General features: G+C 31.3%; 1 protein-coding gene and 1 long non-coding RNA gene across 2 annotated transcripts in view; both read left to right on the forward strand.

Moving 5' to 3' along the window:
* Window positions 1-27,775, forward strand: part of LOC143085206 (uncharacterized) — a 67,057-nt gene that overhangs the window by 16,638 nt on the left and 22,644 nt on the right. The window lies entirely within an intron of this gene.
* Window positions 9,843-25,966, forward strand: LOC143085207 (uncharacterized). The gene is made up of 2 exons (XR_012981267.1): window positions 9,843-11,144; window positions 25,541-25,966. It is a non-coding gene; the product is annotated as an uncharacterized LOC143085207 (long non-coding RNA).

Consider the following 27,775-nt stretch of genomic DNA (forward strand, 5'->3'; position numbering starts at 1 on the left):
GTGCCCTTTTATCAACGAAGCAAGAGAAACATTGTTTTCAAAATTAGAAAGATCTACTATATCCATTTTGCTTTCATTGGCTGGTGACGGTGGCCTTTCATTTCAACTATTGTATCTGTAAATATATTGTATGTTTCTCTGAAAACTTGTATTTAGTTTTTAGAGAATAAAGTATCTATCTATCTATCTATTTCAGAAAAACAAAGATATTTTTGAGTCTGTACAATCATATATCAGAAATACACTAAGATTTAGAACATTCAATTAAAATTCGAAACTCCTACTTCCTATCTCTTCACTCTAGTTCAGTTTTAAATATTACTCTTATACGTTTTGTTTTTGAAACAAGGCTATTTTTTGTCAAAAGACAAGCACAATAACCCCAAAGCGAATTGCGAGAAGTGGTTTCGTATTTCGTTAAAGAAAGAAAATACTAATAGTTTATGTAAAATAACGATTAACGACTCTCGTACGGTGTCGCGTTTATATCTTTTTAATGCATTGGTGCAATTGGATGCAAACAATAATGACCATAAAATATCAGGTTTGCGAGATCAGACAGTAACCTAACAACTAAACAATTGAAAACCTAGAGATCAATGTTTAACATTCGCCAGCAATGAGCAATTTTCATTAATAAAACATGATTTAGTCGAATACTTTGCGAGTAAAGAAGGAGAGACTACCATAGATTTGTTATTAACCCCAAATGCTTGATGGGTACAAATCAGTATTCAGGAATTAACTTTTTTTTGCATTACACCACATTACAACAGAAAATAGAATATACACGTAGGACCTTGAAGTATTTCTAATACATTGTTGTTTTCCTGTTCTATGTAGCTTTCTTTCTGGCAAACACGGTTTTATAAATGCTGACAGGCACCGACCATTGAAAAACAATCGATCTGTTATGTAATGCAAATAATTGGGTTTTTTGGATGGCAAATAAGAAAAAAATACCGTTTGATTTAAAATTGTTTAAAATTATTTAGAATAGATTTATGAAAATAACGTATATTAATGTGAAAAGGCTAGACTTTAATATGTGCCGTAGGGATGTTATTGAGTGGTAAGGTTTTGTTTACAATTATTTCCCACGTATTTCCCTAGTGAAATCTGCAATAATTATTATATCATCATGTTGTTGGATTTTCACATTATAACAAAACTAAGAATATGACGGATGAATTTATAGTTAGCTGTTTAATGTCCAGTGGCAACTATTAGATGTATCATTAGGAGGACATGTACAATGTTATAATAAGGCAGCAACCATTTGATTTTCTGGGGGGGGGGGGGGGGCTATGTTTTTTTTGGGAAAAAAAAGTTTGTTTCCAGTTTTTGGAGAAAAAAATAATTTGTTTTTGATTCTGAGAAAAAAAAAATGTTTGTTTCACCCTCAGCTGCCACTATATGTAATGCTAAAATTGAAAGAAAAAATTGTTTTCGACTTGTCGCGAAAAAAATAGATTGTTTTTCGCCGCAGGCGAAAAAAATAATTTGTCCAGAAAAAAAACCATAGCCCCCCCAGAAAATCAAATGGTTGCTGCCTAACATTAGATATATGTTTCATTATAATACGTTATTCTAATTGGCTTCTCTGCAATCTTGCGTTATTCCTTAATCAATTTAAATACACAATAAAATGTATCATTCATGGTCCCACAATAGAGTGCACAAGTAAATAAACACAACCGTCCTTTTGATGATCAATTTGTTAACTTGCTGGGACTATCATTCTAATAGCATAATAGTCCCCGTTAAATCAGAGCTCTACCGTTAAATAGTACTGTTAGTATTATTTTATTTTTGCGCTGTCTTAATTTGTAATTTAATATAGTTATTTTTAAAAGTATAATATAGTGTCTTGTAAGTCATTTTTGGGCAGGATATTATTTGTTTTAGAGTGTATGAATAATTTTTATTGCAATCAACTTAAAAAAAAACTAAACTATGTGGACCGTATGTCATCGAATACATTTTACCTTATACAAGACAGCTGATTGGATAAATATGATAGGTTGTTACGCCTACATTGATACTGATGTCCAATCGAATACCAGCAGACACCTGTCAGTAAAAAACAAATTGCAAGCGTGGCCGATTTATTTGTTTATTCGATATTTGAAAAATAATTTAGATAGCCGCTATTCGTTTACTCTTTTTCAGGTGAATTTCAATAACTGTTTTTTTCTCACTTTCTTATTAAACAGAAAGGTATTTAAATATGAGCGTACAACCAGTAACGGAATACTACAAGCATTTTATATACCGTGTGTATAAAAAACATTATCAAATTATATTTGTAGATTGTAAAAGATTAAGAATATTTTTATATCTGTTCTAAATCATCTGAAATAAAATAAAACATATTTCTCTCTGCCTGAATGCAATCGTAAGCAAATTTTTGTTTACTTTTTTTTTTTGTCTATTTGCAAATGACGAAGAATTCTCCTTAAACTAAATTATTAAACAGACAGACTAACTTTAAAGGATAAAATACTAGCGTGTACTTCCATCCAAGGAAATGAATTTCTATAAAGTAACTAATTTAAGTGGCCATCGATGTGTAATATTTGACACTGGACATTATTTTTGAAGCAATGCAATACGTATAATGTATACTATCAATCAAAATTAAAGACTTTTGAATGTAACAATATGGTACAAATCCATTTGATATATTGAATTTTTATATTTTTTTTTTTATCTAAATGAAAATGTTGTAAACTGCTCCCAGTTAATATAAATAAGAAGATGTGGTATGTGTGTCAATGCAACAACTCTCCATCATTCAAGTCACATGGTATAATTTAATAAGAGGTCAAAAGTACGACCCCAACACGGAGCTTTGACCCTCATCGAACAGCAAGCTATAACGGTCCCTAAAATGACTAGTGTAAAACAATAAAAATGGAAAACAAAAGTCTAATCTATAAATACGGTCATTTCGCTACGTTATTTTATAGCTTTTTGGTCAATTCCGAAATAGCAAGTAAGCGTCTCACTGTTTTTCAAAATGAGTAGTAACACTGGTGCTTCAAAATATCTGATACGAAACAGAAATATAAACCGTACATTTGATTTTATCAATCGTGTCTTAACTAACGTTGTTTGGTATTTTTCTATGATATGATTTACTCTTGTATTTAATTCGTGCTAAAAAAAAAATGGCGAAAAAAAAATTCAAATGAGTTATCGACATCGGTCTTTATATGTATATAATGGTCAATATAAACTGTCAATTAAATTTTTAAAATATGCTAATATAATTGTTGCATTTATTAAAAAAAATATAAAATAATGTTTTATTTGTAAATGTAATAATTTAACCCGGTTTAACCTTATACATCTTATATTAAAGATAAAACATGAAACTTCATTCATTATACGTCCAGTGACACGAATGCGTAATTATTTAGGTAGTTTATGCTCATCCGTTTCGGTTGACTGCTTAAATAATCCGTTTATTAAAATGTAAATAACTTTCAGCAAGCATCTGTCATCTGTGTACAATTTTAAAATAAAAAGTAAATTATATACTTAAAATATACGTTTCTTGACCAAATATAGATAAGAACTATTACTCTACATTAGAAACAAAAAATGTTTAAGAACATCTTTCAGATATATTTAATACTGATCATTGTATCTTTAGAGGCGGAATGCATACATACAGGACTACTTTATGTGAGACTGCAAAGTTTTTATGAGAAATTTTCCGGTTACAACAATTAATCTTTTCTCATATAACCAATGAAATGTTAAAGATTCTATCGGAAATAAATGAATTGTTTTTAAAGTTTGCATACTTTATTTAATTAAATAGATATACAGTCATATTAAAAGATCACAAAAGAATATCATCCAAGATATAGAGATTATATTCATAAAGGGGGAGTAACCCCTGATAAAAAAACAGATAAAGTGTCGCCCGTTTTATTCAAAATATTTAAAATCTTAACACAACTGAACACGATCTTACTGCAACTAAACAAGTTGTTCGCCTTTGGTCTTATTTAATCTGAACGTGATCTAATCAAGTCTTATTTGGATGCTAGACGAATCTGTCTTATTTATCTTGACACGACTGATCTGACTGAACACAATATATCTTAACAGAGTCTGAGTGTCTAAACAGGTCTTAACGTTTTTCTCTAGCGGTAAATTAAGTCGATTAAGACTTGATCAGACCAAAATGACCGTTTCAGACTTAAATCTGGCTACTAGTGTTACTTGTAATACTAGTCATGCTAGTACATGTAGTATAATGAACCCATACATGTATGATCAAGATACAGTAATTGGTTCAGCAGAAGTTGTTGAACATGAACCAAAGATGCTATCAAAATGTGAAGACACACTTGAACAAGTTGAAGTAAATAACCAAATTGCAATGAGAAGACTGCAATTTCATGACTCAAATTTAGAGTCTGGAAAGGGGGTATCCAAAGAAGAAATAGGTAGACATTTGACTACTAAGGAAAAAGATCTGACACCAGAACCACCCCCTACAATACATTCTGTACATGTAGCAACAATGCTCCAGTTGTACAAAAGAAGAACACAACAGAAGAAGTCCCTGGTAGCTACATGAAGAGACATTTAATTTAAGATTGAATAAAGATGTACATGTAATTTTAATTTTTAATAGAAATGTTATGGCAATGTTATGGTATTGTTTATTTGAATTGATAATATCAAAAGTTATCAAAGGTTAAAATAATTTAGAATGAAAATTCATTTTGGAAAGTTGAAAAGTTATTTATATTAGATATAGTCAAAGCTTTTTAGTGTGAAAAGTTAAATTTTGGGTGTATTTTTGAACTTGTATTTAAATGTTGGTACTGTTTGCATGGTAACTAAAATCTTCCTTCAGAAAACCTCTGCTTCTTAGCCAAGTTCCAGTTTGTTCATAACGTGCAGTCATTTTCCACATTTTGTACATATATATGTCTGTTTGGTATCTACTGCCCTCGTGCTGATGGTCATAATGGTGAAACTTCAAGTGTATCTGTAAAATATAATATAAAAAGACATATAATTATGCATAGTGTATCTGTAAAATATAATATAAAAAGACATATAATTATGCATAATTTTTACATATCTGGTATTATATTATGATGTATTTGTGTTATAATCACAGATTGTATTAATAAGAAAGTTAATTTCATCCAGTTTTAGAAATAATTTCTTTTTAAGAAGAATATGTATTTAAATAGAAAAATTTGAAATGGAATCTTTTGCAAAAGTTTAAAGTATTTGCGGGGACGCAAATAATGGAAAGGGGGTAAAATGTAGAGTACGACGACTAGGGTACATGTATTTTATTGTGACGTGTGATAGACATGTATGATATTTTTAATGTATGTTTTAAATTGGTATTGATAAATCATACTGTTTAATATTCTGTATTTTTCATGAAAGTTATTATGTAGGAAACAGCAACTGTGTGAAATAACTTGTATTTAATATACTACTTGTAATGCTTGTAGTCTGGAACATATGATATTTGAAGCAAATAAGTTTTAATTAACATTTAATAAAGTAAAGTTAGAACAATTATAGTATTATGATTCTTGTAGAAATATTGAATTGCATGTCATTTGTATATTTGATTAAACTAGTTGAAGTTCATGTTATAATTTACCAGTTCATAGTAATAATCCACTGAATAATCCAACTGTATGTCTTGTATTTTTGTGAAGATCCAATTGTAGCAAACTGTGTAGTAGATCGTAGTAAATCGTAGTAAATTCCACGCACCTGTGCTTGAATTTTATGAATGAAATGTATTGACATGCGCAGTAGAATCCATGTGTCACTTGGGACGATTGTTCAATAAAAACACGTGTTGGCAACTGTTTTCACATACTTCTTGTAATTCCTTTTAGTATTTATAGTAAACGTCTTCAATGTTTTGTAGATGTTAATGCTCACTATCCTTGATATTTATCATTTTGGTCCGCCGGTGACACACATAACTTTTTGCAATGTTGTTTACGTATTGTGACTTCCGGTGGCGCTGTATATATTGTTGTATTTTTAGTTACTATAGACATTTATCTAGTACCATGCAAACTTTGTTTATTATATAAAGGTTACTAAAATTGTATATTATTGTGATTTTTGTAATTTATTTAAGAATTCAAATATTTAGTTGGACGGCAAGCGCGCGATCCAACAATCCAACCATCCAACCATCCAACCATCCAACAATCCAACCATGAACATTGACGTAATTTCGACGCTTGGTCGTCAGTTCTGCTAAAACTTTTGGTTCTTACAGTTGGTATTTTTATTTGCTCGTTATTTATTTTAGTCAAATGGTTAATTTTTCTTAGAAACTTATTTTTTTTAAAAGGTTAAATTGTAAAGGAAAATAGTAAAGTTAGCGTTTTCAAAGTTTAAAAGGAATATTTCATTTTAGCGGACTCTTTAAAGCTTTATTTCTAGTTTATCTTTTAAAGTTAGGATTATTGAAATTGTTCATTGAAGTTCATGTTTACTGTTAACGTTTGTCATTTTGTAATAAATAGGATTAAATAGGAAAACATTTGACAAGTAAGGGATAATTTCCTAAAGGTCTGGAAATTATAATAAACAATACAGTTTATGTATGGTATAAACTGTATTTCATTGTTAGTTATTCATGAAAGGTTCTGAATATAACTAATAATAATAAACATGTTTTATGTAACTGGTGAGGTATCAGTTACAACTATATGCAAAAATGTCAGAAAGAGGTCTTCTGACTAAATTCACTTCAAGTTAGGATTTTCTCTTAGGGTAATTTATTTTTATTATTAATTAAGATAGCAGGACTCAGCCTTTTTATGTATTTTTCTGACACACCAACATATTATCTCTTGAGTGTAGAGATAAGTTAATAAATATCTCTTGAGTTTAGAGATAAGTTAATGAATATCTCTTGAGTGTAGAGATAACTTTCTACATGTATCATACTGAATAGATTCTTGTCATATCATCTAAGTCTATAGTTTAAGTATATTACTAGCTAAAATTGTTGTCATATCTGGAATATAAATGAAAATATATGATTCTTGAAATGAATAAAAGATAGAAACTTATTTACATGACTTTTAGCAAATGCCTATATTATACTGACCAGCTCATATCTTGTCATACTGACTTTGTTATTTACAAACTACTCATATAATTTGAGTAAAAACTCTTGGGTCGAAGAATTTCAAGCCCCTGCCCGCTACAAAATAAACGAAACAGTTATGGTCCTTTAACCTTTCTGTTTCCCTCCTTTTCTAACATCCAGGTTTTCCTTTGGTAAATTTATTTCACTCTGAAATTTCCCTATTATATCTCTTTGGAGATTCATTCATGGAAAATGAGTAACTTTAAATGAATAAAAAGATAAAATGAATAACAATAGGTGTACAGCTGCTCTTAGGTTACAAGGAAGTAATTATTTACATAGGCGGCAATGGTAGGCTTATTTGGTCCTGCCTTTTCACTATCAAAGATCCATTAAAAAAAATTTCGAATTCTGAATTATCAACACCTTTGGATGTAATTGCAATGGTCAAACACATATGATGCCGCAGCTTTTTTGATCATTTTGGCACATTTTAGCCATTGAAAATACAAAAATGTCGCTAACATGAGCAAAAATAAGCCCCCCTTTTTTCAGATACGCATAAATACATTCAGTGTTATCGAGGATGAGGAGAAATGATTAAAGACATAGTCCTTGACAGAATTCTCGTTTTTACAGTAGATCGATGAATCCTACCCCTGAGGCAGAAGAACAAAAAAAACAGTAAAAAATTGATATAGACTATAGTTTCATGGCGATCAGCAATTTTCTTCTGATATAGTTTATCACTTAGTACCTTATCAATTTACTGATCCAATTTCTAAAATATCTCGAAAAATACAGTGATGCGCCGGAAATCGTCATTTTGCTTTAGGTTACAAGGAAGTAATTATTTACATAGGCGACAATGGTAGGCTTATTTGGTCCTGCCTTTTCACTATCAAAGATCCATTAAAAAAAATTCGAATTCTGAATTATCAACACCTTTGGGTGTAATTGCAATGGTCAAACACAATGGTGCCGCAGCTTTTTTGATAGAAAAATGGCATTTTGTAAGGGTACTCAACGGTTCCGAAATTTTCGAAATAGTATGAATGAAGAACACCCCTTGCTTAATTTGGCACAGAAAATGTTTCTTGTCTTAGAGAGTTTTCTCTAAATTTCTCGCTATTTCTACACCAATGGCCAACACCCATTTCTCACTATTTCAATTTTAATTTCTAATTACCAAGGCAGCAGAAAATAAATTTACTTCTACCTATTATCTTGGATGTAAAATCTAGGTGGCGCCAGTCATCTTTATTTACTTCCTTTTAACCCTTAGCAATAATGTAAACATTTTAATCATGATCTTTTAAAAGCTTGTATATTGCACATGATTTTAAAACGTAGCAATGAATCAGACCATCAGAGTAGGAGTTATCTTTTCTTAGATGTTCTGTAGCCCCTAATTCCAAATTCCATTTAAAACCGTACAAAACCATGAAAAAACGTTGATGACGTCACGGTCACATGACTAAATTATGTCTATGAGATGATACCAAAATAACGTCAATCAATTGGAAGACGCGTTTACTAAATTTTATCATCGGTATAAGGAAATCATTCGTAAATATAGCTCAACATGCAGACTTCTTATACGTTCAGGTATTTCACATCCAATTTTTTATGGAAATATTCTTTATAAAGCACAAAGGTGTCAGTATTCACCTCAAAAACTAACAAAACCTTTGAATAGACTTATTAAGAAGGGATATAGTTACGATACTGTTGTCAGGTCATTAAAGATTGCATATTTTGGCGTTAATATTGATTCACTTATAGGGTCTTTGCATCGGAACTAAACACATTTATTCAAAAAACAGTTGTTGGCATGACACGGGTTATGTTCTTCTCATATATGTTATGATGGTATGATACTAAACCCCTAACGGGAAGGATTGTGCCTGATGTTCATATGATGAAATCATAATCTTTCAGTCAGTTTAATTGAAGTCTGGAGCTGGCATGTCAGTTAACTGCTAGTAGTCTGTTGTTATTTATGTATTATTGTCATTTTGTTTATTTTCTTTGGTTACATCTTCTGACATCAGACTCGGAGTTCTCTTGGATTGAATTTTAATGTGCGTATTGTTATGTGTTTACTTTTCTACATTGGCTAGAGGTATAGGGGGAGGGTTGAGATCTCACAAACATGTTTAACCCCGCCGCATTTTTGCGCCTGTCCCAAGTCAGGAGCCTCTGGCCTTTGTTAGTCTTGTATTATTTTAATTTTAGTTTCTTGTGTACAATTTGGAAATTAGTATGGCGTTCATTGTCCCTGAACTAGTATATATTTGTTAAGGGGCCAGCTGAAGAACGCCTCCGGGTGCGGGAATCTCTCGCTACATTGAAGACCTGTTGGTGACCTTCTGCTGTTGTTTTTTTCTATGGTCGGGTTGTTGTCTCTTTGGCACATTCCCCATTTCGATTCTCAATTTTATTACATCCAAAATTAAATTATATATCATTAACATTTGCGTTAATGGTTGTAATGGTTTAAAAAAGTATAATAGATGTGTAAATGTATCCATGAGAAAGCAAATTTTTAATATTCAAATTACGAGCCTTCAATATTTACATACAATACAATTCATCAGCCATTAAAGTACATTCACTTCAATAAATATACAAATATACTGTACAGAGTATCATTCAAGACCTTAACCAGTTAGGAAAACGCGCAAATTGCATATTGACAGATTTTATAGCAGTGTTTGAAATTTCAACAGTTTTCATTATATAAAGAGGAAGTATACAGATTGTGACGCGCTTAGAGGTGAAGAATTATTATGTATAAAAAGAAAAGAATATCAGTGACGAACAAAGTACAAATATTACCTTGAAAAGATACACCCGATTAAACCCGATTTACGCTTTGTTATTATAAAGCATTAGATGACTTATATTTTGTTAGACGCTTGTTCTGTTGGTAAAGAAAAACCCATTTAATGGTTGTCGGTGTTCAAACAGGTGGAAGTAGTACTATAGATACAACTGATTCATACACAGAGTGCTCATTCACATCGTCCAGTTATGTAAATGTAACTAATTTTAATAATTATGACAACATTACTGATGTGCCATTTAATCCAAATGCAGTACAATTAGAGGAAATTACAAAATGGATTTGGAGAATAATATCACCAATAATCTTTATTGTCGGAGTTTTCGGAAACATTGGAATTATTATTGTTTTATGTCGGATGAAACAATGGAAAAAAATAACCTACAATTTCCTTTTTATTCTTTCTTTATCGGACACTACCGTACTTTTAACTGGACTAGTGAGACGATGGATTCTAGCAGCGTTCGATTTCGACATTCGGACCAGTTCTGACTTCGGATGTAAACTAGATGTCTTTATGATATATTTTTCTATGCATGTTTCGTCTTGGATACTAGTGTCAATAACGGTTGAGAGGTTTGTGAAAACTCGGTTTCCGTTACAATATCGAACTGCAAAATTTTCATCACTGCTTAAAATAGTTTTAATAGTACCAATACTGATGAGCTTCGCATTAGATGGTCATCTTTTTATAAATAACGGTTTGATGAAAGTACAGCATGAATATATATGCAATAACACATCAGATGAATCTTTCAATTTTGAAGAAAACTATTTTGTTGTCATAGATCTAGTGTGGCTGTCTTTATTGCCATTCATATTGATGTTTATCATGAATATCTTTATTGGACAAACATTACGGAGCTCTGGACGATTACGTGGATTATTCATGAGGAGTAAAGAATATAGAAAGCGCAACATAAGGAGTAGTAAGCACCTTACTAAGATGCTATTCTTCATTAGTATATATTTCATAATAACTACACTTCCAATATCAATTTTCAATGCTGTCGATTCGTTTACCACGTCAGCATCGACATTAATATCAGCACAACGTGGGCTAATCAAAGCCATACTGTATTTGTTTCAATTTTCTAATTATGGAATTAACTTTTACATTTACGTCAACATCAACGAAACTTTTAAAAGAAACCTTCCAATGGTGTGCAGGAGAAACATGTAAGTGTTTATTAAATTGTAGATAAAAAACAATTTTGAGTCATATGACGACCAAAATATTTTCTGTCAATACCAATAACTTTATTGGAACCATTGAACGACTCGACAAAAAATGCAATTTATTTTACACAGTCAAATATTGATTACAACTATAACTAAAGGCTTGTTAACGCCTTATTCATGATATATTTTATTGAAGAATTTTGTATACTGATTCTTAAGTCAACAGTTTTATTAATTAAAAAACGAAATAAAAAAGGCAAAAGAAAACGCTTTGATATGTTTACATTTTGTAAACTTTCAATAAAGGAACAATCCTAATTTAGTTTTTTTTTTAAATCATGGTTCCCCCTTTTTTTAGAAGGATTTTGTCCTATATTCATTCGACGTTTATATACATAGGTTGCGTAGGAAAATTATTTGTTTTGATTGAAAGATGTTCTAACAGAAATTAATATGTATGTGTTTGGTATATAAAAGCAGAACTATTTGTTATAGTTTTCATAATCTTTATTGCACATTTAAGAATATACATGTTATAATAGAATGTTTATACTAAATAATATTCACAGGGTTAAATTATTCAGTTTTCCTCTGTATGTAGATTTCGAATTGCCCATCATTTTGATATGAACAAATATATGATTTTAGATTTGTGTGTTTATAAAATTAATATAACGCTTCTCTGGGCGCAGCATCATACGACCGCAGAGGTCGAACCCTGAACAGTTGGGTCAAATTTGGACACAATATTCAAGGTTGATACTAGTTGAATTTAGATTGTGATCAAATTTGTTTTATATAGGTGTCTGACACAAAATAAATGTGGTCAAATATCTTAAAAATTGAAAAAAAGAAAAATATGAACCTCTAAAAAAATTTGGAAAAAATCCAATATTTTTTACTCCCCCCCCCCCCCAATCCCTTTTGAGCTATTGGTAAAATCATCCCAACGTTCCTTTTGTGGTATTGAACCTGTATGTCATATTTCATAGAGATCCAGTCACTGAAACTAAAGTTATTGTCCGGAAACAAAATGAACGACGATGCATACGACTGTACAGACAACCACGAGTTCATAGTAGTATACTAACCTAAAAAAAACATTTGCGGTCGTATAAAAATGCTAAGTTCTAGTTGAAAAAAAGCATCATGTTTGTTTAGTCAAATATGAATATCAGTTTTTCGATGACATCGATCCTCAACGTAATTCCTTAGTTAAATAGTGTCAATCTATTTAGATACGACAGGTCTCGTGTGTACATGTGCATGCGTACATTTTTGTAGTTATGCTTGTTTGAAAAGAGAAGATATTCAAAATAGTTAAGTCAAAATTCTCGGATATAAAGAATTCTTTTTGTAATATATATATATATATATATATATTTTCAACTAGAACTTAGCATTTTTATACGACCGCAAATGTTTTTTTTAGGTTAGTATACTACTATAAACTCGTGGTTGTCTGTACAGTCGTATGCATCGTCGTTAATTTAGTTTCCGGACAATAACTTTAGTTTCAGTGACTGGATCTCTATGAAATATGACATACAGGTTCAATACCACAAAAGGAACGTTGGGATGATTTTACCAATAGCTCAAAAGGGATGGGGGGGGGGGGGGGTAAAAAATATTGGATTTTTTCCAAATTTTGTTAGAGGTTTATTATATTGTAATAAAACCTGCCGACAAAGGGGGCGCTGTGGTGGTCATGGATAAAACAGATTATATAGCAGAGGGGAATCGACAACTTTCTAACTCCATTTTTTATAAACAATTAACCACAGATCCAACGCTTAATACTTTTCGAAGGATCAACACCATCCTTCAAGAGATGTTCGACAAAAAGCATATAGACAATGACACCTTTGATTATCTCCGACCTCTTGAGAACGAAGCAAAGGCCGGACGATTCTATATGTTGCCTAAAATACATAAAACGGGCATTCCAGGTCGACCAATTGTGTCAGCGAATAGTCATCCAACTGAAAAGATATCAGAATTTGTAGACCATCATCTAAGACCTCATGTGAAAGAACTACCATCATTCATTCAAGATACAACTGATTATCTCAAGAAAATGGAAAGCCTCAATCCTTTACCATGCGATACTATACTTGCATCCATGGACGTGTCTTCTTTATATACCAACATTCCACAAGACGAAGGAATAGCAGCCTGTGAAGAGGCATGGAACACTCGTAGTGAAAAAAATCCTCCTACTGAGTGCCTTGTTACACTTCTGAAACTAGTACTGGAGAATAACAACTTCTCTTTCAATGAAAAACACTATCTCCAGATAGACGGTACTAGTATGGGCACAAAAATGGCCCCGTCATATGCCAACATATTTATGGGCCAACTTGAAAAACGCCTCTTGGCTAGTGCTCCATATCAGCCCTTATCATGGTTCCGATTCATTGACGATATTGATTTCAAATGGACAGATTCACAAGAACATCTTAATGAATTTCTAGAACACTGCAACTCTTTCCACCATTCAATAAAATTTACATATGAATCATCTATGGAGAAAATAAACTTCCTCGATACTACGAGTTACATCAAGAACGGAACCATTATAACGGACCTTCATACCAAACAAACGGACAAACATCAATTCCTTTCTCCTAAAAGTTGCCATCCTAAACACTGCTCCCGTGGTATCCCATTCAGCCAGGCATTGCGAATCAAGAGAATATGCTCTACTGAAAATACGAAAAATGCTAGACTTGGACAACTTCGTAAACATCTAGTTGTTCGAGGATACAATAACAACATTATTGATAGCGCTTTTGAAAGAGCAAACAAAACTAGTCGCCAAGAACTTCTTGAGTACAAAGATAAGAATAATGCAGCTAACAGAACACCCCTTGTACTCACTTACCATCCTGATTTTAAAAATGTGTCATCCATTGTTCAGAAGCATTGGAAAATTATAGAAAATGATTTAAATCTAAAAAAAGTATTTTCTTCACCACCAGTCATGGCCTTCAGAAGACCTAAAAACATCCGTGACAAATTAGTGACATCTGTATTAACCAAGCAGCCTAATCCTTCGCCCGGTTGCTACAAACAATGTGGTCGAAGGAATTGTTTGTGTTGTAAAGCTGCCAATACAAGCAGTTCTTTCATCAGCTCCGTTACTAAACAAAATTATACCATCTACTCTAATTCCAACTGTAAAACGGAGAACTCAATTTATATATTAACATGTGACACTTGTGGCATTCAGTATGTGGAAGAAACAATGGACAAATTTAATATTCGGCTCAATAACCATCGTTCATCGTACAAAACCAACAAAAACTGTCCTCTCACAAGACATCTTCGTTCAACGAAACATCCTTTTGATAATGTCACTTTCCAAATTATAGAAGTCAACACCGAATGGGACACCACGGCGAGAAGGAGAAGAGAAAACTTTTGGATCCACCAACTCCACACTTTAGAACCTGATGGTCTTAACGAAAAAGACGAAAAAAGATACAGGAAAGATAAAGAATAATTTAAAACAAAGCATCGTCCTTTTTATCCCGTAATATTGGCCAATGGACGTTGCTAACTTCAACTACCAATTATGTATTTTTACGGTAGCTAAATCCAAGTGCAACATGTACATTGAGCTGCAAAATTTTCTTATTTTCAAAGCAGCTAAATGCAAGAGGTCATATACATTGAGCTGCAAAATTTTCTTATTTTGAAGGCAGTTCAGTGCAACACAGACGTTGAGCTGCAAAAGTTTCTTATCATCTACATCCGATTTCACCTGGATAGATGCACGCTTGATAAAGCTAGTTGGTCTAGCGAAATATTGCGTTTATTTTCATCATTTTGTAAATATTTTAAACATTCTTATATTTACATACTAAATAGTGTGTTAAAATTACATTGTTAGGCAATCTATAATTTTATTTGTGTAATTGAATTAATCTCTGTACTGATTAATCCACACTCCCATAGATTTGTATGTCATGTGCTGCTATTTATAGGCACTTATATATATAACATCATATATATATATATATATATATATATCTTAAAAGTGCGAAAGAAAACATCTAAACACAATGTGCTTCAAAGAACAATAAAAACTTTTTTTTTTATTTAAACTATGTTTATTAAGCATGTATAAAAGGTCATTTGTGAGTTAACATCATATTTGAAAAGAAAGATTTGATCATCTCTTACAAGGAAACTAATAAACAATATCATGATCCTTGTCTCCCACAAGAGTTGTTTTGTTTTCTTCTTCATCAAAATGATCTAAAATTTAAGCAGGCAATTCTCTTCATACTTAGTTTTCCAATCGAATTCTACATGAAGGTCATTTTTCTGAAAATGTCATATTTTTTAATTTCAAATTGGAATAATCATTCCTAGTTGTAGCAAACAAACAATACTTTTGAGGCAAATAAAGTCAACAGTAGTATACCGCTGTTCAACATATACCAATATGAAATCTATATAATAACGGAAAAGAATACATTGACAATTCTGTCAATAGGACTTTCCTGTTACCATTCTGTAGTCATTTTTGTACGAACTTTTCAAACTACAATTGCATTAAAACTACAGATATAAAGAATAATAGTGATAGGCCGTTTTGTACATATACTTGATGCAAAACATTATAATTTGCTGTTTCGTTGCATTTGATAAAAAAACAGTCATTTGTGGCAAATAAATCAAGATTTTTATAGAAATCTACAGCCTTTAAGGTTCATCTGAAGGAATTGAAAAATATGGCCGTTGGTACACCGTAAAATTTACTATGAGTGCCGACAAACTGATGCATCTAGGAAAGTTTGAAGGTATGGCTGGACCTAGGTACACAAAAGTTATATAAAGTCTATGTTTCAGAAAATCAATCACTTTCCTGGATTTTGACGTACATTTTTTTCCAGTCTGCAAAATAAACAAACTTACGAGTGTCATTTGATACGGTCCACTCAGCTACGCAGTTTAAATCACCTATTGTTTACATATGTCTATTGTCCATCAATTGTCCATTAAATCAATATACTCACAACATCGATTATATGAGGGAGCTTCTCAAACGTTTTTCCAACTTAGTTTATTTTTGCACCTTCTGCAGGAATGAAAAAAAAATGAATAGCAAAATCCAGTTTAAAATTTTCTTAACCATAAAGTGCATTTAAAATTTAATTATCTAGGACCAGTCATGCCTTAAAACTTTTGTAGGTGCACAGGTTTTTCTGTACGCAGAGTAAAATAGATGTTGTAAATACGGCCATGTTCCCCAACAGGTTATGATAAACCTTAATACAGAGATTATTGTTATAAAAAGTAAAATCACAAAAATACTGAACTCAGAGGAAAATCAATTCGGAAAGTCCATAATCACATAGCAAAATCAAATAACAAAGCACATCATAAAATTTGAAACATAGCTTACTCACTTGCTTTTCTATGATGTGCTAGTGTTTATTTTTTACAAAAAATTCTAACCTACCTGTAAATTTCAAAATACCTCGTGCTAAGTCACTTAAGTCAAGCGCACCCTGAAAGGTGTACTTGATTTGGTTCATATTTTTATTTGTTTTAACCAATAACTACATTAATGAACTCGTTTTAAGAAAATCAATGCTAGCACTGCATGCAATAATCCTATATCTATCAGTCATCAAATTGTCAAATATGAGAGTACAAGGATAAAGGCTGTGGATTTTCTATAAAATTCCCATATGTTTAGCATTGAATCAACACAAGGTACATAATCCTTAATGCTATTTAGAAAGGGTCTCAATTATATTTGTAGCTTGTGGTTATCGATAACAAAAACTTCTTTATATTTCCAGTCTGCAAGTTGATATTTTTTTCTCAATTTTCCGTAACCTTAAAGAACTTTAAAACTTGTTTTTCAAATGTTATAAAAATAATCAACAATGTAAGTCTAAGACAGCATTCGAAATGGTTTTTGTTGTCTCTTTCTAATGATTCCAACAACGAGTAACTCCATCGCAAATTGTGTTACTTTTATCATTGTGTTTTGGGTACAGGAAAATGCGATAACTATATAACACAATATTTAGTTTATTATGTCCTGTCACCCGTATATTCTAAACGGCTACCGGGAACATTTTTACATTAAGTCTGTGCAAAATTGCAATATTAAAGACGTTGAAGTCTTTAAAACAACTTAAATATCCAAAACATTCAGTATATGTAAAAATATATGTAAATATATAATTTTTGAGGACACTTTGATGAAGTACTGTTATCATGTAATTGCTAATCATGCAAATTTATGCTGTTGTTAAATAACTACCCCCGTCTATGCCGTTAAAAGTTTTCTTATGTGGTCTGTATTTCCAACACGTTTCTATTAAGGAAATAAACTATCATAAATACGGACGAGTTACTTATTTGAACAAGCTGTATATTTTCTGACAGCACTTATAATAAAGTCAGAAGAGAATAGTTATTATGTCATTTATTTATGTTGGTGTCGTTCAAATGCAGTACAAATTGATACAGAACATAAAAGAGATAGATTACATTAAAGACGTTTATTTGATATCTCACTGTGTTCATTATTAGAGGACTTGTATTCAAATAAAACTGCACTTTAATTTAAATAATTTATCTATCAATTTATCTTTTTAATAACAAAAAAGAGAAGCTGTGATTTAAATTCATTTCGAGTCGCATTACGAAAGCGACCACCACATATAAGAAGGGATTAATTTGTATTGTCCATAACAGTTTATGTATGCATGAAGTCAACAACCTTGCATAAATTTTGAATGATTATATAATTAATTGAGAATATTAAAATTTAAAATACATAAACTGACAAATTATTACCTTTCTATGTAAGGAATTGTAGGGGAGTTCAAAGGCTTCAACTATTTATTTCCTGACTATTGTTCCTACTGCATCTTCATAATTGCAAACGGCTTACACGGTTTGTGTTAACATATCTTCATTTCAAATATATATATTTTTTTTCATCAGGGATATAATTATTCCGGGTTTCTTTGGTTTTTATGTTATGCAGTAAACGCACGAAATCTGAGTAACACTCCTGCTATTAATACTGATAAATATGCATTATGCAGATTCTGTAAACTTTTAAAGAGTTTCCTTAAAACCCTAAAGATACATCATGATCATATTGCGTCTAAACTCTTGACATCGAAAACTACTTAACTGTATGCAACATTCCGATTCACCCAATAAAATTCATGCATAAATTGCTGTCCTGGATTGTTTCCATGACCATAATATGTAGGGTATTTCCAAAGCAATTAGGACAAAAGTAGACATTTTTTGTTGTTTATAGAAATAGTTCATTGACCTAATAATTTCTACAAAGCATAACAATGATGTTTTATTTCCTATATATATATATGTATATCTCTTTATTCTGTCAAACCTTTGCAATTACAATGGTATACAGACACTACATGACATCAATAATACAGACATAAATACATGAATACACTGAGCAAAATATGTACACTATTTACAATTATACTGATAGTAGTTCGGCAGGAGGGCACACATAGGAATTTATAAATCTAATGAAAGTACACAGCTTTCTCAATTTAGATTTTTTATTTAAATTCATAATTTTCTTAAACATTATTATATTTGGACGATTTACATATTTTTTATCAATACATTTGTTTCTTTTTACTGACATCTCTGTACACATCATAATATAATGATACTTCTCTCCAAGATCTTTAGAGTTGCATAATTTACAATTTCGTCCATCTCTCTGAATATTTGTCCATCTTCCTATCTCTATGGGTAATTTATGGTTAATGGTTCTAAATTTGCATAAAGTATAAATATCACGAAATTCTTAAATATTAAAATAGGTCTCAAAGCCAAAAGTATCCTTAGAAATTCAATAATTTAATGTCTTCGAACATGCTTGCACATTTGAAAACCATGTTTGTTGGAACAGATCTTGGAGTGATGTTAAAATTGTATTCTTTAACCAAATGTCACTAATACATGTTTTAGATAACCACACAAAAGATAATCCCGTTTCATTAAAAATGGATTCAACATGGTTTAACCAAATAAACTTTACATCATTTTCATTTGACAGCTTAAACAGTAGTTTATAAACGGATGCTGATAATTTAGTCGGTTTACCACACACTAATTTCAGCCCAGTTGATACCATTCGGACTTTAATATCTAAATTAATAAGATATCGTCCAAGTTCACCATATATTACACAATTTGGGGTAGAAGACTTTAGGGGCAGAAGAAGCTTACAGAATTTTAATTGAACTCTCTCCAAAATGTCGTTATTCCCAACCCCCAAATTTCACAACCGTACAATAAGACCGGTTTCACTAATTTGTCAAATAAATCTAATTGACAACTAATAGATAACCAATGTTTTCTCCCCTTTTTGATCACCTCATACATTGCCTTTGTAGCTTTTTCTGCTATGTGTTTTCTACAGTATTTAAATGTGCCATTTCGTGAAAAATAAATCCCAAGATAGTTGAACTCTTGAACGATATCTATGACAGAGTTATTATAAGTAAAACTGAGATTTTTGGGTTGCCTTCCATTACTACAAATTACAATTTTTGTTTTTTCTACATTAACTTTCATTTTCCAGACATCACAGTATGAGTGGAATTTATCTAGCAACAATTGAAGATTTTTGGCCGATTCCGCCATTAGCACAGTATCATCTGCATAAAGAATTGCAAACAGTTTTACATAAATATCTAAATTTTCTTCGAGTGCATCTTCAATAGTGTCCAAACCAGTTACGTTCTCGTTGATAAAATAATTTTCCAAATCATTTAAGAAAAGTGAGAACAAAAAAGGAGATAAGTTTTCCCCTTGACGTAGGCCAATATTGCATGAAAAATAATCTGATATATTGCCATTATAAGATAAACATGACTTAATATAATTATCATACATCTTATGAATTATGTTATACATATGACTATTGATGTTAATCAATAACATCTTATACCATAAAGCGTCTCTTCTGACTGTGTCAAACGCTTTTTCAAAATCCACAAATGCACAAAACATTTTTTTCGTTTTTAATTTCAAAATTTCAAAGAAAGAGTGCAGTATAAATATGCAATCGACTGCTGAATATCCATTTATTAATAAAAATTCGTCGGAAACATTTGATAATCTATGACATAAAATCGAAGTGAATAATTTCCCAACACAACTGACAATTGTGATAGGTCTATAGTTTTTTGGATCAAATTTGTTTCCCTTATTCTTATAAAATGGCTTGATCGTGCCAATTACCCAATATTCTGGTATTATCCCAGTTCTAAAAACTAAGTTAAACAATTCAACATATACATCAATTAAAAAATCACTAGAAGATTTAATATATTCATTTATAATCATATCGTCGCCAAGGCTTTGTTACTTTTTAGTTTCTTAATACAATTCATAATCTCGTCATTTGTAATTGGACTATTAAGTGTACCATTTAAATCATTTAAAGCATCTTGGTCTACATTTGGTAACTCAATAGGATCGGGGGTGCCTGAATTTAGATCTTTGAAAAAAGTTTAGCAAATTATCAAAATTGATGTCCGGTTGTTTCGTGTGTTCCCGCTTATTCAAAATATCCCAATACTCTTTTGAATTTTGAGATCTGAGGTTTTTTAATTTTTTAGCCATATCACGTATATGAGTTTTTATGGCTTTGTCCATAACTTTTTTATATTTCCTCTCAGAATCTTTAACTTCGTTATATAATGAAAGCGAAGGTGAAAATTTGAGCCTGCGCTTAAGCTTTCTAAAGTTTTGCTTCGCAAATTTGCAGTCATAATTAAACCATGGCTTGTCTCCCTTCTTTTTAGGGGCTCGCGTTTTTTTGTTTATCAGTTCGTGTTCCAAACGTTGTCTTAGCAGACTCTAAAACAACCAATTCAACCTCATTTACAAATGCGTTGACATTGTTATCATCAACTCTTTCCAAATTCACATTTTTCAAATTACGAAACAACCTGTCTAATCTACCAACATTGATATTAGCTCTAGATTCAGGTACCATTTTATGATCCAATTTATTAACCTTTTGTCTTGACTGATCATTATGACAGTCCTGTTCATTACAATCTATGATCAATGAGTTGCTTTCTGAGCGTAAATACAATGGACAATGAACATCTGAATACAAGTGTGAAAATTCTAATACATCAAAATCAATAAGTTTTTCTAAAACGGTAACATTACTCAAACAATAGTCTACAACACTAGCATTTCTGCCGGTAAATTTCCCAGTTTTATCATTTCCCACTCTACCATTCATAATGAATAAGTTGTTACATTTACATAAGTCAAGTAGGTTATTACCGTAACGTGTTTTCCCTTTATCCATACTAATACGATCTCTGGGTATATTATACAATTCTAAATTACATACATCATTTATAGAAACACCCTCCAAATCTATATATATACTGATATCTTTTTCATCAATAAATACATAATCTTTTTCATTTGAGGTACGTGCGTTAAAATCACCAATAATAAGAATATATGTTCAAATGTTGTAGAACATTCTAAGTATTCATTTTCAATTTCATTGAATGCATCAGGGGAAGAGTATGGTGTATATTCTGGTGGGATATAGACCACTACAAAAATTATATATTCGTTAGTTAAAAATTTAGAAATTTTACACCATAGAACAAAGAGCCATGGCCATTTTCCCCTGGATTCTTTTCATTCGATAAGATAGGCAGATCATGTTTTAAATAGCCCGATAGATGCTAATTATAGTACATGAAAATACGTCACCTTATCTATTTTCATACCTTGAACAGGTATTCCTACAAAAAACAAGGCCAAGACTATTGTTTTTTTTATATTGATTTTGTTTAATTGTTAACACCCTTTATGCGCATAAGGTACCATACCACGTAACTTGTCAAGAAGCCAGAAAATATCGAACAAATTCAAATGGGATGTTGTTTTTCTCATTCTGAATACATGTATTTCTGTATTTGTCCTGGTCTTTTAAGGTTTTATCGTCTATAAGATAACGAAGATAAGATAGTATATTATAATATTTTAACCGGAGAACATCTTACATCAGTTGTTCATAGACCACCTTGTGTTACTAACACATGTTATATTATATATGGCCTTTTCTGGCATTTTAACAAAATCGTTCATTCGTTGTGATACAGATGCAACAGATTCTTGATGTTTTACCTACAATCACGATGTGTAGCGTAATTGATTTGTTTTTTTGGTGTTGTCTTATTTTCTGATGACTTAGGTACCGGTACAGGCCTAGAGACGGTTATCAAAATGTCAGTACTAGTATCAACACAGTTAGTGAATTGGCGACAAAACTGATTGCTATTGACTGCATTTGTTACATATTATACCATGTTCAAAAAAGGTTTCGAAAAATTGTTTGTGTTATTTTGAAACTTGTGTACAATGGTCTTATTTTATGTTATGTGTATATTACACACGCAACCGTTGGGATTTATTGCTATAGAATCAATTCTCGTGTTATTGGTTATATACAGGCACCTATTTCAGTTTGACGCAGTTGTTCCTTGCATATATGTTATAAATGTAAACACCTGAATAGAAAGTAAGTCAAGAGTATGGACAGTCATAGAAATGAACACAATAAGCGATACAGTACTTTTTTCTTTAATAAAATGATTTATACTATATAGTCAAAATGAACCAGAATGACTCTATGAGTTAAGCAAACATCCGGAAAAATATGATAGAAACATTAAAATTTAATATAACAACACAAAAATGCAAAAAGACTGGATGAGATTCGAACCCTTTCTTGATAACACTCTTTCATTTGAAGTTCTATGCTCTATTGATTGAGCCACGGCAGTGCTTGACCAATTATTCTTATTAAGGAGCTATATAGGTACGATTTGGTGATGTAACAATGTTTTCATTAAAAAGTTGGTTTTTATATAATAAGGACACACTAAACCAATTTTATTTCTGAGGGAAGAGGTAGTATAAATTGCCACAGTCAGGAAAAACATAACTTTTTTTTGGTTTTGAAATGTCCTTCTTAGGGGATTCCCTGTTTTCATCAACTAAAAACACCCTAAATTACGCATATTGGACTTTCATCCTTTTTGAGGGTTAAATTAAATATTTATCAGGCATATCATAATATATGTAAATCGAGATATTGATCGAAAAGCATTTTTATTTTTTGTTTTTATAGTAAATTTTATTCTGTAGGCACTTTTTGAAATTGGCCCTTCTGTGAAAAAAAATCCCGACAAATTGGCCCTCCCTCTTTACTATTTGTTTCAATCACTTCTATAGAGTTATTAAGATTTTCTCTATACCCGATTACAATGCCACCTGATTTAACTCTTGATATTTTACGTCTATTTTTGAATTTTAATGTGTAACCAGATATATGAATATCATCCAGTTTTTGATTCAACAAAGCAAACAACATCATGTTTTCGGATCAGATTTTCAAATTCTGGATATTGTAGTCTATGTTTTAGGCCACAACAATTAACATATAAAAGATCTAAAGCTTTTTTGTCTGTAATACTATTTTTTGACAAATAGGCAGTTTCACCTGATAAAGACGCACTTATGTCTTCATTATTTATAGTAATATTTTCATCAACATCAATATCTACAAGAACGTTTAAATCTTCAAAAATACAATTAATCTGTTCAAATATTTCATCATTACATAAAGTTTCATTATAATTACTATTTACATTATTTTCAGCAATAACTACATATTTATTTTCAGATTTATCAATTAGTGTCGAACTGTCAATATGTTGCACTCCTCGGCAATCCTAATAATGAGCCTTCGGAGTTGAACCTGTGCGGGATCGTTTCTTGGGGTTGCTATCAGATGAAGGGGTTGATGTTTGTTGTTCAATACGCGTGGTGTGGCGTCACTTTGGCGCTATGGTGAGGCGTAACTAGGACGCTGTGGTGTGGCATCATTTTGGCGTAGCTGCGAAGATCCACCTTGGCGTGTCGGTAGACTGCCATCTTGGTATGGGATATCTGCTACCTCGGCATCGTCGCAGATCATTGTCTATAAAGAGGCGATCTCGTACGAGTGTTACAATTTTCCTATTTCGCTTTGCCTCTTTCATAATAGGATGTAGCTTTCGTCTCCTGTCCTCTATTTCTTTGGGGAATTGTTGCTTAATGCCGTATCCTGTGTTTCGTATCCTGTATGCATTATCTAAAACGTACTGAAGGTCACAAAGATTTAGGAAACGTGCTACTATGGGTCTTCCGCCACCTTGATATCATCCAAACCTGTGAACGTTCCCGAACTCAATTTTATAGTCAATTCCTAGTTCGTTGTGAAGAAAGCAACGGAGAAGTTCTTCGGTGTTTTCATCTCTGACATTATAAAGTCCGGTAAAAACAAGATTGTTCTTCATGGAGCGGCACTGAAGGTCGAGCACTCTTTCCTTCATGTTTGCAAGCTCTGTTTGGCAGTTGCATTCTTGTCGCTGGTCACTTAATTCTGCTAAATTTTTGAAAAGATTATTTATACAGGCCTTTGCTTGTTCGAGTTCATTTGAGTTTTTCTCGGTGACGATGTTGTTTCTGTCGCATCGAGCTTTAACATCGTCAAATATGTTCCCTATCCCTTGGACATTGGTTTCAAGTTCCGTTACTTTGGTTTGACATGTTTTTAGTCCCTGCTCGTTAGTTATAACCCTGCTGGTCAAGGATGTAATTATACTTTTAAATTCCCCGAACTTTTCAATCCCCTTTTCAACAACTTGAAACCTTTTATCAATACTCGATACCAAGCTAATAAAAGTGTTCAATAGTAAAGGTACGCTCAGATCGTCTCCATTGCCTTCAATAATTAACCTACTATCTTCCATTAGTTTACGAGTCTCGCTTAAAGCCATTATGTGTATTGCGGATATGTGTAAACACTAAAGGGCATAGTTGAATATTAAAGTCCAAAGTCCAACTGTGATGAACTGACCAGTAGCGCTTTCAAATACGTTATAGTGTTCAATCTTAGTGAGTTGTATTCGTTACGTGTAGGTGTTATGTACTATTTTGGTGATGTCTATGAAGAATAAACAATTGCTGTGAAAATAAATAAAGTGTTACTTTTCTTTGGCTTTCTTCATTCGAGAATAAAGTCCGTTCGATATCGATTCCAATCATATATCACATATCTCCATAGCAGCTTTGATTTTGCTACATTTTCAATATTTTGTGCTCCGAAAATTTACACGTTCATCATTCTAAGGGCACACAACTCATGTTCCTACATTAGTAAATGAAAAAAAGTATGACTGATTTTTCAATAGTTCATACAGTATTCAAATATCGACAATTCTTTAATTCATCAAAGGTTAAATAATATTAATACATTTTGTTTATTAAAGTTTCAGCATGCGAAGACAGACTTCGACACAGCAGAATTCTATTTCTACCATAACAACAGAAACTCATGTGCCAACCTTGGTTCAAAATAAAAACGTTCATACTGCTAAAGATTTGATTGGATGCCAGGAGTCAGACAAACATATTAGAAAACAGCGACACTTCCCCCAAATGTTATCATTGTTACTTGTTCCATCACTACGAGATAATATCAGTGCTATATCAGAACATAACACGCTGCACAATATTACTGATAAAGACGAACCAATTAAACACGATACGGTTATAGAAAGTACATATCTCTAACGATCATACTTAATGTATTAAAAATGTTTGAAATTGCATTTACATATACGAGCTGCTATTGAAACTTCGACTTATCACAATTACGAAATATGTTCATATATATATATAAATATTTGCAATTATTGTATAATTTATATCATCTGTTCAGTTTTTCCATCTTTGTGCGATGATATTCAACACTTTTTAGTGTTTTGTTTTCCATTTATTTATCGGTATTGTTACACAATCTTTTAGACTCATATATATATATATATATATATATATATATATATATATATATATATATATATATATATAAGCATAAACAATATATCGGTCATTGTCAATCATGCCAAATCTATTATAAACAAATCGTGACTTGACGGAAATATATCCTTGTTCAAATTATTGAAAACAAATGATGTTATTTCATATATCATAAAATAATGAGGCATGGAATCAAATTGTATCTGAAAAAAACAAATAGTCTAATGTTGTCGAGTTACATGTACAAACAGTCTCTTTAATCAAATGCAATATGTCTTCATTTGATATTTGCCGTCAAAATATACAGCAACATGCTTAAAATGATATATATTATACACATTCTATCAAATGACAAGATTAGAGTGTTGTATAATACTTAATATGTTAATTATACTTTATAACTGAATATGCAATGTAAGAAAGCAATACTTATGGTTCAATCATGCACATTAAAAAATTGCCTATTTGATTTTATGATTGGTTTTAAACTGTTCTACAAATAAGGATTTAAATCTGCTTCTCAAATTTAGACAACAATGTATACGTTAATAGATTTTGAGTTTCTTCTATATCAAAAGTTTTTAGTATTAAACAAACGCAAACTTGGATATACAGTATACGCATATAAATAAAATCGATTTTACATAGTCATATCTATAAATATCTTCAGAAAAATTACCATTCGTGAATTGTTTTGTTACAATTACTTTATATATTTTGTCAAACGAGAGAATATTTTGTAAAATGCAATGCCGAAGCACTAAATAAATATTTAAAAAAATAAAATGATGATAGCTCTATATAATAATCTACGTAAATGCTGTGAGATTGTGTATCGTACTTGGACCATAATAATCAAACAAACAAAGAAGGCGAATAACATATAAAAAAAATCTTTTAAATCATTTTGAATAAATGTTTTAATATACTATAGTAAATCGAAGTATTCTACCAATAAAATGAATTAGAAATAGCAGGATAATAATTTGTTTCGGCTACGTATAAGGTTATTTGTTTGTGCTACATTTTAAAGTGGGAAGGCCACATTCAAATACTAATTAATAGAGCACACTGTACGACAAATATTACAAACCTATTTGTCCAAGATGGTGAAGGACATCTTTACCTGGCATGGGGAATTAACAAGTCTTAACGTTTGCATATGATCTGAAAATTTATAGACCCTATTCATATTATAGACAAAACATTACTGATTCCTGTTTAGTCATTTGACTCGTTATGTTTGAAACAAGTAGAAGCAAATTAAGTTCTTTGGTAAATATTTATCAAATAGGCTACTCCTGAACAAAAAAAAAATGTAAACTAATACTTGAAACACAGCTGTTTACCAAGTAACAAAATGAAATGTATCGTGAAAATAATAAATGATAATCAATTTCAGATTATTTTTACGACAACGTATAAGTTCATAATATTTTTCGGGGTTATACATAAACATGTCTGCGTTTTAGTAATTATGAATATATCAGGAAATTTAATTAATGATAATACTAGTATTTATCGAATGGATTTTTGCTAGATCAAATATCATCATGGCTATGGATAATCTGCTCACCAGTAATTTTTCTTCTAGGGTTATTTGGGAACAGTTTTACAATTTATATATTAGTTTGTATGGAGTTTTGGACAAATGCAACATTCTCTTTTCTTTTGATCCTATCACT

The sequence above is a fragment of the Mytilus galloprovincialis genome, chromosome 8 (genome assembly GCF_965363235.1).
Source record: "Mytilus galloprovincialis chromosome 8, xbMytGall1.hap1.1, whole genome shotgun sequence".
In the NCBI taxonomy this organism is placed as follows: domain Eukaryota; kingdom Metazoa; phylum Mollusca; class Bivalvia; order Mytilida; family Mytilidae; genus Mytilus; species Mytilus galloprovincialis.